The following is a 12,641-nucleotide window of genomic DNA, read 5'->3' as shown; positions in this document are numbered from 1 at the left end:
GTGAAATCTCTTCCACCGACCTTCTGAGTGGCTCCAAGTTATCACCCTTGCTAAAATGTTGAGCTACGGAGACCAAATTAAGAAACCGGATTTGGGCGTGTTGAGGAGGGGGTGGGTGTTGTAAGGAGCCTATTCCATCTGTACCGTAAGATTTTCCCCTAATCCTTAAAAGGACAAATGACAGCTCGACAACCGAAAAGGCTGGTTTATCAGGATAATTGATAAGTTCGGCGGGAATCGAAAGTTTCAAAGTGTTGATGATCTGACAGCAATGGACCTCTGGATCTCAGCTGGGCAGCCACTTACCGCAACCACCTCCGTCTTATGTTGAGCGAACTCTAGGCCCCTAGCGCTCATCCAATCCGACACCGTGCTGATCGCGTGTGCTGCGGTCAGTTCTACCTCAGGAATTGACTCCCCGTAGACCCCTAAGGTTACGTCACGTTACGTTACGATTTTAACACCAGGAGGAAACTTTAGCTTCAGAACCCCGTCATACATAAGGTTCCATAGTACCGGGCCCAGTATTGAACCTTGCGGAACTCCTGCGGTAATAGGTACGCTTCTCTGACCGGCATCGGTCTCGTGTAATAGTACACGGAAATATCTTTCCAAAATCCGTCCCACCGGCAGGCTAAGCCGGTGTAACTAGAGCGCGATGGCATCCCAGCTTACGCTGTTGAATGGATTCTTCCCAAGTGTCACTAACGCACAGTATCGAATACCTCGCCTTTTCTGTTGGATCGCTATCTTGGCGGTATTTACCACCGAGTTAATAGCGTCCAACGTGGACTTACCCTTGCGAAAACCAAACTGATTGCTTGACAGGCCGTTCGTACCCTCTGAATACGGGTCTGCTCGTCGTGTCTATAAGATAGGTTGGTTTATGCCCGGCCGCCCGGCGGCTTCCCGGCCTTCGGTAACAAGACCAGTTTCTGCCTTTTCCATCTTTCGGGGAATCTACACTCATCTAGGCATCTCTGCATAGCTAGCCTGAATGCATTCCTGCGCCTTGTGCCCTTCTTCACCACAACGACGACACAGGTTGCTACGGTCTGGGCCCAGTTGTAGGACTTCTGTCCCAACTCTAAGCACCGATAGCACCTGTCCACTGAAGGCGGCTGGAATTTGCTCACTGGGCATACTGACCAGCCGATCTTCAACTTTCCTCGCTCCATTACCTTTTTGGCTACCGCAACTGGTAACCTAAGGTAGGCTACATGCGTGCCAAACGAACTGCCTTTTAGGCGTACAGAGGTTTTCTCGACCACTGTACCGCACTGGTCTCTGAGGGCAGAGACGACGTCGTCCGCGTTCGTGACTTCGTCTAGCTGCTTGCACTGGAGGGTCACTTCCGTCCCCAACGACCTCACCTCGGCGTGACCTCTTGGGCCAGCTTCCTGTAGTCAGTCCCACTCGCCTGCGCTCCGCGTTTCAGAAGATTATTTCATGGTCTTGGTGCGTCTGACGCTTCGCACGTACTAACCCAACGCCGAAAGCTTTTCGGCCGCCCGCATCGATTTAAGGGCTTCAGCGTACTTAGTTTTCACCAACAAGGCCTCGCCTCTGTCCTTAGCTTTCTTTGCGGGTCGAGATGCATTTGACTTCCGCTTTGCCCTACTGACCAGCTGCCACTCCAGGGATTTTCGGTCCCTTGTGCCGATGGGACAGGCCGGCAGAGCGCCTTCGTCGGATTGCTGCCTGAGCCGTTTCGGGTTAGGCGCAGTCTTTTCTTCATTGGCCGTCAGGGCGAAATCAATCGCCTCTTGGGCCATGGTCGCTCCTCCAAGGAAGGAGAAGGCATCGGTTTGAGCACCTTTGTCGGCCTTCTCTCTTCCCACCACCTGCCTGATAAACGCATCCTGTTCTTGTCTTGCGACTCGAACAGCCTGGCGGAGCATCCGAAGGTTCTGTTTCAGTTCCTTACTGATGTTCCTTTGGTTTGCGAACTCGATGATATCATCGAATTGCTCGGCGACCACCCGCATCCCGGATAGTGGCCCGCCGAGGGTGCTGATAGGTCACTGCAGGGGAAACTCCGGTGCTGCTAGCTTCAGCCTCCGTCACTCCGCTCTCCGCCTCCCTGGGAGGAGACCTCGCCAAACCAAAATTATTTTTTGCTTCACTCATTGTAATTGGGTCCTCCTTGTGGCTACCGATGAATCCTACTGGAGTAGTCGCCTTTAATGATCCCATGGTTGTCTTTGCATGCCTTACGGCATGCAAGGGGGCCATGCAAAGATTGACACTTACGTGTTCAGAACCATATCAGCGCAAGTCAGGAAAGGGCAACTGAGCCTACTCCCACTCAGCAGGCAAAGCTTGGTGGTAGGATTGGACAGCGTGCTACAAGGCCCGCCACGGTTTTAGGGGACTAAAGACAGCCTAGTCATTAGCCCACTCGCCATTTCGTGTCAGTGTCACCCGGTTCTACTGAGAGAGTATAATCCCAAGTAACATTTTAAGATTTATCATGCTCTATAAGAGGTTTTCATGACCAGTTGCTAATAAAACTAATAACTCCACCAAAACCTCTTCATAACATCATTAAGATAGCCTTCCGGCCTAATGGACCAATCTAGAAGAAGTTATTAAAACCGTATTAAGAGTAGTAATAAAACTGCAATAAAACATTGTATTGAATTTATTGATACTCTATAAGAGGTTGTCATGACCATCATAAGAGTAACAATAAAACTTTCTCAATTGGTGGATTATATTTATAGGTTCCCCCAAACACACGCGACGCGACAGTCACGATGCGATTCTATCGCTTGGCGACAGCGATTCTGTCGCCGTTGGTATGGAAGCGTAAATCAAACATTGCTTGCAGCTTGCTTGTCGTCGTCGCGGCGATGAAATCGCTTAGGTCTGGGGGAGCCTTATTGTCGTTCCAGTGCCTTTGTTTTTATTTACACTAGATAACAATGTCCCAAAGTTGATGTGTGGATAATTATGCTTCTGATTTTACTTGTAATGGTTGATGTTGAAAATGAAGCATTTTTTAAGTAGTTCATACATCAGAATGACATGCGCAACCAAATTTATCGTGAATATTGAGGTTGTAGAAGCTTAAAATCAACGCTCCTCGGAATTATCGAATAATCACATGAAAATAGGAAATTAAATAATTATCCAAACTGCTCAAAATATTTCAATTTCAAATAGTTTGTTATGAAGAAACCTTGCTTCTATCAAAAAACCTCAGAAATAATTTAATTCCACTAATGAATACCGTGGACCCCCGATAATTTGAACGGTACCTCATTCAAATTAACGGGGTTCATTTTTAATTTGAACTTCTGGTTACTCTGTTTGCATCAGAAAAACAGGTTTCTGGCTGCTCTCTTGGCTGGTTTGTTTTGATTCTGCCTTCCGTTTCACGATGTTCCATTTTTCTTTTCTCGATTCCACGTGTTAAATGACGTTTGAACCATTTTTAATTTGAACGATGTTCAAACGAACGGGGTTCAAATTAAAAAGTGTTCAGATTAAAAACGGTCATATTACCGGGGGTCCACGGTAGTCTATTTGATGGTAATTTTTCTTCAATCACGGCTATGACGTTGATCATTATTTCAACATGGCGACATTCTTTTTTATGAAAACAAAAAAAATGGCGATAAATAGCTCAATGGCTTTTGTGATAACCTCAACAATTCTCCTTGGTTACTTCATGACCGTTTTAAACTTGTTATGAAACTTTGTCATGATTAAACTTCCTACAACAGATGGCCTTCGGTTCGATAACATGCAGCCTAGTGGCTGATGCGGGAAGCACTTTTTCATCCTACGGGCAACGATGCCAAATCTGTGGAAATTAAAGCTCTCGGCGGATTTGCGGATCCGTATAAGAAATCTACGAATGCTAGTAATTTCCTGAAATTAGTGAACCTACAAATATATGGAACATTACCAATTCGTATTTCCGCCGTAATTTGTAGCCGTAAATTTCCGGTGTAATTTGTAGCAATTAAATATGTGTGTATGTTACAAGGGCAAATTCTTTAATCAGAAGGACATGTGCATGAGGAAAAATGCAAAAAATATTTCCTCTTTCTCCTTTTTTAGAAACCAGAAACTCGAAATCATCGTGAATTAAAATGATTCTTCATGAAAAGCCGCAATTCAAATAAGTGCATATATTTAACAGCATTTCATATTTATGTGTCTCATTTCCCAAATCAAAATCAAAACTAAAATAACAGTTATAGTTCAATAATTTTCAAATAACCCTGCTCATAGAACAAAATTACTATTGACAGAAATCGAATTGTTTTTGACAAACCTTTATCGGTATTATTGGATAGTACCGGAGATTCGTATGACCAGAGGATTTTTTACTTGTCGTTCTCAAGTTTTTTTTTTTAATTTGGGAAATGAGAAGCATCTTAAGTTTATCAGAAACACATGTCATTCACATTATGTCGGTAAAAATATACTAACCTCATTATGCGTCTTATTGAATGATTAAATTATAAGTTTTACAGCAACACTGCTTTCCAAATTCAACATGGCGAATAGATCGATTCGCGTTGAGTAGTTTTAAAGCAGTGATCCAAACTGGTTTTATGACGCATTTGAAAGCAATAATAAAACTATTATTAAAACTTCAAAGCTAACAAAAAGTTTAGTTTTAAAACATGGTTTATAAGAGTTTTATGGATATCTCAAGAGTGATATAAAACCTTTGTTCGTTAGCATTGTTTATGACCACCATAAAACAATAGGCTTTAATTATTCCCATAATAAAACCTTATTAAAATTCATATAAAACCCAACGGTTACAGAATTGTTACTTGGGATGTCAGACTGCCAGCACTCGCTTTCACAATATTACGATATCTAAGACATGGTCCGTTAACACGCGGCCAGAATGCCATATTATCAGGATCTCACTGGTATTGATCCTGATGTGCCAATTGCTCATTCCCAAGCACCCCCCCCCCTAGTTCGCAGAGGCCGTGGGGAGGGGTCGTTGAGCCCTTGGACATAGTCCCAGTACCGGAAGGGTACCGTGTAAACGGGAGTAACTGATGGTCAGACTTCTGACTTCACATCTGGGCACAGAGATAGGGTCAGCGGGTCCCGAGCAGGAGAAATTAACTTAATAATACCTCATTCTGTTATTGATTCCACACTCTGTTATGAGCCTTACATAAGAGTTAAAATACCAAAAATTAATAAGCACAATACTGCCCATGATCGCATATTTGTAACATTTGCATTTTGGTTGATTTTGTAAATCGTTTGTCAATCCTTTTCACAAGCTCAATCATTTCCAGCTTACCACAGATAAGCAAGATAGTAAAGCCTTTTTACTGTTGCGGGATTAGATGCAGTGAATTGAGCTTTCTGAACGATTCACAGTCTTTTTACAAAATGAACAAAAATGCAAGTGTTACAAATATGCGATCATGGGCAGAATACTTCATGTATAACATACTCTGTTATTACAATATCAAACGCATCACAAATTATATTCCCCATAGAAACAACGTGTAGGCTTCAGTGATGAACTCTACCTTAAGAAAAATGACTTTAATAAATTTATTTAAAAAAATAATCACTATAGGGTTCTTTGAATTCCTCAAACATCAATCAACGTACGTATCATGTAACATTTTTGTAGATCTGATGATCTGAGTTCAAGTCAGCTGAAGCATGTAGACTAGGAGTTTTATCTAAGATTGGACCAAATAATTTTCAAAGCAATTAAAACATTTGGAATGGTCTCATAATATAATGTTTGATTGGAATGCAACATTTCATAAAACACATTCAAAACAACATACCTTTTAATTCGAGCGAGAAATTCTAAATGGTTTTCCTTGTTCCCTGTCTAGTGCATTGTTAAAATCCCGAGGCGGATTACAAACCAATTAGATACATCCGTTGTTGTGATTTGATGACTAGCCTCTACGGTCGAAGGAAGTGCGAGAAATGGGCCATCTCTGATATAATTGCTCATTTCGAAATATAACATCTCGCAGGAATTTCATGTTTAGACAATCCATTACAAGTTTCATTCCTCGTCGAGATTGATTAACTCGATGCCAAAGTGCCGGAAGGTGTCGCGCTTTGACGCTGTTTTACCCAAGCATCCCCTTCTTGTAGCTCTGGTGTACATCTCGTGTACGAGGTACACATGACTTGATCACGAGAATCAGAATCCACTTCTTGTGAATGGGCAGGCGACCGACTAAGACGGACGGTGATGGATGGATGTTACGGGGATTTCAAAATAATGAATCGCGTGGTATTCTATTTATTTTTATCTTTCCTAGCAGGAATAGTAGCAACTCTCGCTCATTTTGTTTGCAAGCAACAGAAGCATCTGGTTAGCACTCTGCTGGTCAATGAAATTGTTTGTTCTATGGGACAATTTTACGGCTGACAGAACGCGGTGCGGCACTTGTCGGTGGCATCAACGAATAGCCCATCCGCGTCTGGTCCGCCAGTCAGTGTCACCAAACCGCACGGATGGACGCACGGTGACATCCGTTGCCGTTCGTGTCACCGTTAAAACGATCGCGCATCGTCCACCGCAGCCAGAAATAAAATAATTGCTTGATCGCCGCACTGCCGCGATTCGCATAAGAGTCCCATGTCGATTTTTGACGATTTTGATTTTATTTCAGAAATAAGCTTGAAATGAACTCATCTTTAAGAAAAACTGATAAAATATTAGGCTTTGTTCTAGAAATTTGAAAATCAAAACCCACTTGTGTTGTCCCATCTTGCTATTTATTCGCATAACAGTCACATTCTGGATTTCGATACTCTCTCGTACAACATATCAATGTAATTATGGTCGATTTAATAGTTCTATAGCAATGTATACAGATAAAGAATATCATGCAAAATTTTCAGAAAGATTGCTGGTTTTATCGATTTATTAGAATTTTTTATTTTCTCCATGTAAAACGAGTTTGAAAAGTTCAACAGCATATTTCTCAAGTTGAAGAAAACTGACATGGGACGCTTATGCGAATAGGGGCAGCGCAGCAGCAGCATGTTGTCTGTCGACAGTTTTCACGATTTTCTCACTTGGCATGCATCAGAGGAGTTAGTCCGCTTGGGGGCCACGTGAACGTGATATACTCTGTTGTTGCGTTGGCTGTTGTATCAAGAGGAAAAGCCGTGTGCGAGATTTTTCCCATTCTTTATGCGCGCATATTTAATTTATGCGGCTCTCTTGGTAAGCATCGTTCTCGTGTGCGGTGACACTGAGCCAGTGACATGATAATGATAATGACATTTTTATAGCTCTAACATGTGTAAGGTGCGAAATGTAGAACAATAGTTCGCTGAGAACCTGTTGGAAGTGGGCCAGCAGGGTAATCCCACGAATTTACACAAACCGTCGACCTTCAAATCACACGTGAATTCAGTCAGGGTAAATCATGATCATTGTGATTCCATGCTTTTTTGTTGTACCGAGAGTTTGTTTAATTTATACGTATTAGAAACCTGATGATTGAACTTGGAAAGCTTGATTAATGATTAGATTAAATATGTACGGTTGTTTATTAACTCTTGTAATGACCATCGATAAACAACCCAGACTTCGTTTCAAACAAAGATTGACCATCACCTTAATATCGACAGTGCAAATTCTTATTTCTCCCAAGGAAGAGACTGTGATGGACAAATAAACAATTACTCAGAGCACATCGCACCCACAGGCTTCTTTATGATGTATCGTCAAGGTAGTCAAAACAAATCAACAAATGTGTTATACTTAATAAGCCAAGGTTGATGTTGTGATTTAATATGGGCAGCTAAGGATAATTACGGCAGATCATCATATTTTCATAGTGATCACGGGTGTCTAATCGATTTGGCAGCACAACTAACGGCACTATCCTACAATACTAGCACAATTTAAACATACATTGTTTAGAAATTTGATATGCATATGCACAGCATATAAAAGATTTAATTCGCAAAATGTATTAGAGTAATTCTCGCTGAAACCGGGCCACTATTTACACGAGGTTCTTAAAAATGCCTAAATTTGTATTCTTTCGAAAGCCTTCGGCGAGTATATTAAGGATCCGAGCTAAATTCTTCAGAAAGATGAACCCCTCGTTAGTTATACACGAAATCATCCTTTTGAAAACTATTTTTCCGCCAGGTTCGCAACCACCGATTTTGAATATTAAAACATCGATGAAAAGCTTAGCTTATATTGTGCATTGTGTCCAAAAATCTCAGGTGTATGTTTTTTCTATCAAAAGTTACCTGGCGGAAAAATAGTTCTCAAAAGGAAATCCAAGATGACGGCCAAATTCAATATGGCTGCTTCTATTTTTACTTTCGCAAATTGTGGATACACTCTTCCTCTTTCCAACGATATGCCGATCTCTACGATCGGTTGAGGAATGTTGGAGTTATGACAGTTTTGGTGAGTCAAGAATTGACAAAAATCGAGGGGTCCATTTAAATGATTTCGTGTATAACTAACGAGGGGTTCATCTTTCTGAAAAATTTAGCTCGGATCCTTAATATACTCGGCGAAGGCTTTCGAAAGAATATAAATTTAGGCATTTTTAAGAACCTCGTGTAAGTAGTGGCCCGGTTTCAGCGAGAATTACTCATTAGAGATAATCGCTTTTCTTCAATGGGATTTGAATTCACGCTCCCAACTACGCCAGATTGATGCTTTTGCCAACCAAGCTACGAGGACATCCAACTTCTTGATGATCACTTTTAAGAACATCTTCGCCACGAAACAAGTTCAAGGCCAGACTGTCATAAAATAACTATCACAAATAAAGTAATTTTTCTTTTGTACAGCAGAGTGTTATTGTTTAAGAGAATATGGAAATTGTTCATGGGACTCTATGGGACTCGAGTTATTAACAATTATATCAATAATGTAAGACAATATTTTTTATTATTACATTGTGATACCGTTTCTGGTACGGCCTGTTGCCGAAGAAGAGGAACCGTTCCTGGTCTATAGCCAACGGTAGTCAACGAGGTGGGCACGTAAGGCCTCTTTTAGTCATCGAGTCGCAGGGTCGATGGAGGTAATGAGGAGATTTTCGGACTTGCTAAAAATCAAAAACTTGAGGTTAGGTTACAAACAGTTTACTTACGGTAAGTATGGGGGTGACAATGTCAGACTATCTACAAGCTACAAGGCCAACTTGCTTCTCGATGGCGTGCACGAATCGCCGATGGCGATGTGGGTCTCGGCTCGATGGATTAGCCGACGAGTGGCTTGGATCAACGGTCGACTGATGGCAGGACAACACGTGTTGGCGGATGACAATAGTCACAAAACTGGTTTGGTCCGGCCGTCGGACGATGTGGCCGTCGGAATGGCGGACGGGTGACGTTGTCCACGATTTGTTGTCGGATGCCCAAGATGGTTCGGCCGCCGGATAACGGTAGTTATGACCAAAAAGGGGTCGACGGATGGCGGAGCTCGCCGAATTGTTGATGAATGCGATGCGGAACTCGCAGGTTTGCCGATGAATGGTCCGAGCGACGGATGGCGTGGCCGGTTGAAGTGCTGACAGATAACAACAAGATAATAACAGCACGTGCTGGCGGATGACGATAGTCACAAAACTGGCTTGGCTTGCTGGTCCGGCCGTCGGACGATGTGGCCATCGGAATGGCTGACGGGTGACGTTGTCCTCGATTTGTTGTCGGATGCCCAAGATGGTTCGGCCGCCGGATAACGAATTGCATTGTACTCGGTAGTTATGACCAAAAAGGGGTCGACGGATGGCGGAGCTCGCCGAATTGTCGATGGATGGCGTGACTCGTTGGAATGGCCGACGGATGGAGCGATGCGGAACTCGCAGGTTTGCCGATGAATGGTCCGGGAAACGGATGGCGTGGCCGGTTGAAGTGCTGACAGATAACGGAAATCTTCAAATTGCCGATGGAGGGTTCGGCCGACTGATGGCGCGATTCACCGGAATGGCCGACGGATGGCGCGATGCGTGGACTTGTCCTACGGACGGTAAAACTCGCCCAATTTAGCCCAAATCAACCGGTCTCAGAAGGAGTGCAGGCTCTCCAGCCAACAAACATTTTAACACAATAACTTTTCGGAGGGAAATTGCTATCGAACTATCCACTTTGACTGCCGAAAACCAAGAGAATACGGCTTCGCATAGTTCACTTCCCGGTATCTCATTTCGGCTATCGTCCACATTCCTATCCGTTCCGTATGCCGTAGCGCTAACATCCCAACTATGTACCAACGAAAGCCTTCATGCTGCTACAACGCAAAGTTGCACCCACCAGAGCAAACAGTGTACTGAACCGACCCTCTTCACTTTGGCAGTTAGCAAGCATTTGAAAAAAAAAAACATTCCTTGTCGAGTTTCTGGTCGAGCCGGACGTTTTAATACATCCGTGTCTCATCACGCGGCTTACTTTAATCTTGTAGAGTTTTTTTTTACCCTTGTGCATCAAAGGGCTGTTTTTATATCACACAATAGTCATTCCTACTAGTGCGAAGTGCAGCTGCAAGGTGATCTTTCCAGCCGACTATCAGGGAAGCGGGCTGTATTGACAAAGTCATTACAGTCCCGTTAATTAGTGCCATTTGCTGAAGCCAAAGCTACTGTGACGACAACCAGCAGCAAGCGTCGTCATCAAAAGCTACCTACTCGGGAGAGTAGGCAGTAAACAGGCTAAGTGAAAAATTCCATTGTTCCGCTGTAGTCGATTCAACCACACTTCAGTGGTGCCGTTTTGTGCTCTGCCTATAGTTGGGCACGGTTGATATCGGTGGTTAACAGTGGGACAAAAAGCAAAAAAGTTTGCCTGAAATATTATTATTGAATTTGTTTTTTGTCTTTTTTGTTTTTTTTTTTTGTGTTTGTGTCGTTATTGTTATTATTAGTTAATTATTATTAGTATTATTTGCTTACTTTTTTTTCTTTTTTTTTATTATTTTGGGGATTTTGGGTTATATTACATGGACGAAGAAAACGGAGGCGAAACGCCTCCTAAAGACAATGTCGTTCGCACGCGATTCTACCAGGCTTCTTCGCCTGGGCCTTGGGTTGTTTACTTTCGGCAGAAAGTGAAAAGTATTGATTTTTAGGAATCAAACGTGACTTGACGCGTCGTTTTCCGAAAACTGATTTTCATCAGATTAATAGGAACAAACTACGTGTAACCGCACCTACATATCAGGATGCAAATGCTATCGCAAAAGACCAACTGTATAGTGTAGAATATTTGGTTTATGTGCCCTCGCGGGAGGTCGAAATTGAAGGCGTGATAAACGCAGCGAGCCTGACTTGCAAGGATGTACTTGCAGGAAAAGGTCGTTTAAAGAATGCCCTGCAATCTACTGTGGATATTCTGGATTGCAAGGAGTTGCATTCAGCTGCCATGATAGATGGTAAAAAGTGTATTCCAAGTCAGGTTCACTTCGAGTTACGTTCGCCGGTTCGATACTCCCAAAATATGTAGATATCGAAAATATGTTGTTTCCGGTGCGTCTTTTTGTACCCAGAGTTTTCAATTGTACCAACTGCAAACAGTTGGGGCACACTGCCGAGTTCTGCGACAACAAGCCCCGTTGTGGCAAATGTTTTGAGAAGCATAGGAGGAGTCATGCCAACAACAAGCTACAAAATGTGCTTATTGTGGTCTGGACCCTCCCCATGGTTTGCAAGAATGTCCGGTGTACAGGAAGCGCGCCCAAAAAGTGAAGCGTTCGTTGGTACAGCGCTCCAAGCAGTCGTATGCAGAAGTCGCAAGACACATCCGCAAATGTCAAAGCATCGGCTGCTATTTCAGCTGCCGTTCAAGTTAGTGATTTTTATGATGTCATTTCCATTGACGAATCGGACTCTGATGTAGCCGATATGGATGATTCTGCGCAGGTACACGTACCCGAAAAGAGGAAGAAACCGTCTTCCCGGGATTGCGCCGTAAGAAAACAAAAATCATCCCTAGAAGCTTGCCGAAATCTGATGGTAATGGGGGATTATTTAAAATTCCGAAGCAGCCTGTCTATACTGCTCCTTTTGACCCATGTTGCAGTAAGACATTCCCGCCATTGCCTAAAACTGATGTTACAAAGAAACATCAGTCAAGGAATATCTCTGAGCAGAAAACTGCTACTCGCACTTCCAAGAAAAGAATCTCGTTCAAGCGAGGATTGATATCCTTTAAGGACCTTGTGGATCGTATTTTGAACTTATTCAATATTCCGAATTCATTGAGGCCAATCATTGACCTCTTTATTCCAATAGTTGAAAGTTATCTGAAGCAATTGACTGTTTCATGGCCCCTTCTTGCAGGACTTGTATCTTTCGATGGATAATACGGCCATACAAGATACAATCACTGTGCTGCAGTGGAACTGTCATAGTCTGAAACATAAATTGGACGTGTTTAAGTTTTTGATTCGCAACTCCGATTGCGATATATTTGCTCTCTGCAAAACATGGCTTTCTTCTGAAGATGAAATCAACTTCATCGATTTTAACATTATTCGCCAAGAATGATCATTATGGTGGCGTTCTTTTGGGAATCAAAATGTCACACTTTCTACAGAATTCCCATTCCGACTGTTAATGGTTTAGAAATCGTCGCTTGCCAAGTAAATGTAAAGAATAAAGACCTTTGCATAGCTTCAGTGTATATTCCCA

General features: G+C 42.7%; 1 protein-coding gene across 1 annotated transcript in view; it reads left to right on the top strand.

Moving 5' to 3' along the window:
* LOC134210757 (tetraspanin-1) overlaps positions 1–12,641 on the top strand; it is a 130,456-nt gene that overhangs the window by 91,052 nt on the left and 26,763 nt on the right. The gene's annotated exons all lie outside the window — the stretch shown is intronic.

This window comes from Armigeres subalbatus, chromosome 2 (genome assembly GCF_024139115.2).
Source record: "Armigeres subalbatus isolate Guangzhou_Male chromosome 2, GZ_Asu_2, whole genome shotgun sequence".
NCBI classification, from domain to species: Eukaryota; Metazoa; Arthropoda; class Insecta; order Diptera; family Culicidae; genus Armigeres; species Armigeres subalbatus.
Note: the sequence above shows the minus strand (reverse complement) of the source record. Positions and strands in the feature narration are given on the sequence as shown.